Source organism: Macaca fascicularis, chromosome 10 (assembly GCF_037993035.2).
Source record: "Macaca fascicularis isolate 582-1 chromosome 10, T2T-MFA8v1.1".
Classification (NCBI taxonomy): Eukaryota; Metazoa; Chordata; class Mammalia; order Primates; family Cercopithecidae; genus Macaca; species Macaca fascicularis.
In genome coordinates this window covers 99,983,583-99,988,160 of record NC_088384.1, presented here as the reverse complement: position 1 = coordinate 99,988,160, position 4,578 = coordinate 99,983,583, and positions in this window count along the sequence as shown.

Sequence of the window (4,578 nt, the reverse complement as noted above, 5' to 3'; positions counted from 1 at the left end):
GCCTGGACCCAGGAATTTGTGATCTTAGGCTCCTTCATTTTTACAAGAGAATGTCTACTAATGTTTCCCCCTTCTAAGGATGACAATACTTCACTTTGGTCCTATATGCCCTTCTGGTGCCTTATTTTCTATCATCTGTTATAGCACAGGCTTTGGCAAAGGAAAATAAAGATAAGAATTAGCTGCTACTTCTCACCTTGAAGAAGACCTTTGGCAAAGCCCCTTATGGTAATGACCATTCCCCAACAGCTGGTGGCTTCGTAAGCAAGCCGACTTTAAGGGACACATGAAGACAAGAACATAAAAATAAAAGATGCACTACTCTCTGGTCACTCCCTTCCAACTCTCTACTGAGCCTTGGAAAATTGTTCTGCAGAAGCCTAAATGTCCTTGTCCAAAAACGTTCAGAGAAGGAGGGCTTTTAATAGCCAAAATTAGACAGGGACAGTAGTCGAGTTAATGGCCATGAGAAAAATAAAGGGTTTTAAAGTCCTGGAGTGCTGACAACAACAATTCAGCTATGGCCTCCCTCAAGACAATATGTTTATTGAGCACTTACTAGGTGCTAAGTGGTTGGCATGTATCATCTCACATAATATACCCACTGTGAGGTTGTTGCTAATGTTACCGTCCCCAGTTTACAGGTCAGGAAAGTGGAGTTCAGAGAGGTTAGATGGCTTGCCCTACAAAACTCTAGGCCTGAGATTCAAACCCAGGGCATTTACACACCATCTCCTATGGGGACATGTCCCCAGTGCCTGGGACAGTGAAGGCCCTGGGTAACTAAAGAATGAATTGATTAAGTGAACAGAAGAATTAATTACCATGAAAACTAGAAAGCAACATGAGAACATTAGTTTTGCTATAATGGTTGGTAAGTGGAGGAACTAACTAGGCAGGAACATGAGAAAACTTTCTGAGGTAACCCTACTATACTGTATCTTGATGAAGGCTTAGGTTACACAAGCAGTCACATTCCTCAAAACTCAGAAAATATACATTTAAGGTTTGTACATTGCATTGTATGTAAATTTCACATTTAAAAAATTATAAACAAATAGTACACTCTAATTGATGAAACACATGCTGATGTATTTTAGGGGAAGTGAAAGGATGTCTGCAATTGGAAATGCACCCCCAAAAGAAGACAGCTTGATGAATGGATAGAGAAACAGATAGATGGATAGTAAGTATGTGATAAAACCAGGAGAGGAAAGTAATGGTGGAATCCAGGTGGTGGTTTACAGGTGTTCGCTCTCATATTCTTTCCACATTGTTTATTAAACTGTCATCATAAAATGTGGAGGGAAAATCCCTTGTGTGTTATGGTGGCAGTTGGGGAAATATTGGTGCCTGCATCGTGCTATTTACCATGCTTTCCACTATAGAAGAATGTAGAGGTAGCCCTTCCTCTTTGTCTTGCTTCCTTCCCTCAGGGTCTCCCTCATTCCATCCAGCGAATAGCAACAAAGTGTCAACACTGGGTTGGTGGCAGATCCAAGTTCCACTATTCCCTGCTCACCTCTGCTCATGCCACATCGATTACTTCCTCTGCCTTGACCTCAACTAAAGGGAATGCAGCATTGTATGGAGATCACGTTTACATGGGACGCACTCTACCATCCACCTTGGACAGCAGGAACCTGACATCTCTTTGCATGCCCGAGCCCAGCTCTCAGCCTGGCATGCGGCGTATCATCCAGTAGCAATGTTTGGTAAACACAGAGACAGAGACAAGGAAAAGTGTCCTGTGTCCAGTGACTGGAATTTCAGATGATTTTTTCCCCTAACTTTCTTTAATGATGTCTGATTGCCTTTCAGATAAGAAAAACCCTCAGCTCACCCAGGGCCTCCCACAATGCCCTCAGCAAGGCTTTTCGCCCAACTTTTTCATCAGGAGGGGAGGAGCCAGCATGCTGAATTGCAATGTTCTGTTTGCTGTTTGACCACGTGTTTATTGTTTACTTATTTTTTTTCTTTTGTTTGCGATGTGGTTCCTTTAAAATATCCAGAGAAGGAAACCACTCTACATAAAGAAATCTGAATTTTCGCATGCCCGGTTACCATCTGAAATGTCACTTGCACGTTAAGTCTGTGTCCCTGAGTTGCTGTGGCAACCTCAGCAGCACTCTTTGCCCGGGGTGATAAAGGGGTCCTTTGTTAGCCGGGAGACCAGGTCTGGGTGCAGGGACATCCTATTCAGCCCGTCCTAACAAAGGAGCACACGTCCCCCTCTCTGAGCAGGCCAGCCGCCAGCCTGATTGTGGCTGTACTGTCGACAACCTTCCATGGGGAGACGGGAAAAGAAATCCCCTATTATTGGCATCTTTGAACTAAAGTTGTTGGTTTTTTTTCTTTTTCTCCCTGGGCTCTGCTTGCTGTACAAAAACCCCTGCAAAGGGCCCCACTCATGCTTTCGCAAAGAAAAACACCAATTGTGAGGCCTCCCTAGAAGAGGGTTGAGGCTCCCAATCTTAATTGAATCTTCTAAACTTGGTTATTAAAATGGCAACTCTAGCAGCACTGGGTAAGCAGATGGGTTCTTCGAATTTTAGCAAGCAGCCTGGGTCTGGCCCAGAAAGAGGTCCTGGCTGTCGCTGGCTCTGTGGTGGCCTCTGTACCCAAAAGCAAGGGGCTTATGCCAAGGTCAGTCCCCCCGTGGACTGAGATCAGACCTTGGGGCTCTAGTTTCATTCAGCCACGGATTCTTCTCCCTCAAAGTTGCAACCAAGAGCAGGGCAGTGCTTTGCTCAGGCTCTCTGAGCCGCTCACTTGAGAGAGAGGCCTGGGAGTCCAGGACCCTAACTTCCAGGTCTAGGCTCTTGAAGGTCACAGGTGGGTGGGGAACAGCTCCCAGGCCTTGGCTGCAGCCCATGACCCTCCTTCTGCTCCCAGAATCATGGGCTTCCATCCCCAGCCCATTCCAGGTTAGGCCCAGTTTTTCCTTTCCTCTCACATTGTCCAAACCAGAATCACTATTTACACTTCTCTTTCTGGTACGATGATATATGTGAAAGCTAAAGCTGGGAGCTCCCACATAACCAGAAATGGTTGTTCACAGTGCCCCGGGGCCAGCACAGCGCCTGGCACACAGCGTGTGCTCAAGAAGTATTTGTTGACCCAGTGGATCATGAATGAGTGAATCTATCAGAATGGATTCATTTCATCCTATCAAGCACTCTTTTAGATTAAAACCGTTTTCCTCATTTAATTCCATTTCCTGCTGTCCTCTGCTGCCAGGTCCTGAACTGGAGCAGGCTACCAAGGTTACAGATGTGATCCCTGCTGGAGAGAGGCTGTGTTCAGACAGATATGTGGACAGAAACGGCAGTGGAGGGCAATGAGTGCCAATGGGGGTTACCCAGGGGCCACAGGGGCTGGGAGTGGAGGCTGCAGGAGGCAAGAAGGGATGCAGAAAGACTTCCAGGATAGGGACACTCCCAAACGAGGTCTCAGAGATGAACAGGAGCCAGGTGAGCAAAGCAGAATTCTTTAGTCAGAAGACACAGTAAGAGCAAAGACAGGGTGGTTTGAAGTAGCCCACTATACACAGGGCTCCCCATGAAGCTGTCTATTGGTGGAGAATCCAGGGCATGACAGAAAGGGCCTGGATACAGCTGGAGGGGCAAGCCAGAGGGAGGACCCCACAAGCCAAATTTAGGAGCTCAAAGCCAAGTCGACCATGTATAGTTGCATAGGTTGTGTACTGTGTAAAGGAAGTGAATGAAGTTGAAATCCAGCCTATGGTCTGCTGGCCAAGATCTGTGAACACAGTTAAACCCTTCACTTAAAGAGGCAGCAAGGTCAGCTTACAAAGGCGTCAGCAGTTTACATTTTCATTTCCAGGGGTGGACAGTGATGTCCTCAGCTCCAAGCAATGTGTGTGTGCTATGGGGGACGCAGGCACTACATCTGAAGGGAGGCCATGTAAAAGAATCAGGACAAATGAGAAGGCCCTGGAGAACTATTAGTAGCTCCTGGGGCTGCCAGGGATGACTGAACATGCACCCTGCCGTCTGTACCAGGGGTGAAGACACAGTGAAAATGCTCAACTCTCAGGTCGATCCTAGATTAAGAGTGAAGGGAAGGCAGGCGGGGGACAGATAATGATAAAAGGAGGGGGTTCTGGTTTTGGAGGTCTCCGTGGGATACAGTTGGAGGAAAGGTGAGAGGGCTGAGGATGGAATGGTGCGGACTTCCAGTTGGATTTTTACACGAATGAGGGGGAGTGGCAGTCCTAAGGGGAACACAGTCTCTAGGGCAGTGGTCCCCAACATTTTAGGCACCAGGGACCGGTTTTGTGGAAGACAATTTTTCCACGGACTGGTAGTATGGGGGAAGGACGGTTTAGGAATGGAACTGTTCCGCCTCTGATCATCAGGCATTAGATTCTTATAAGGAGAGTGCAACCCAGATCCCTCATGTGCAGTTCACAATAGGGTTCACGCTCCTATGAGAATCTGATCCTGCCGCTGATCTGACAGGAGGTGGAGCTTGGGCGGTAATGCTCACTTGCCTGTCGCTCACCTCCTGCTGTGCAGCCCGGTTCCTAACAGGCTACAGACCAGTAGAGGTCCA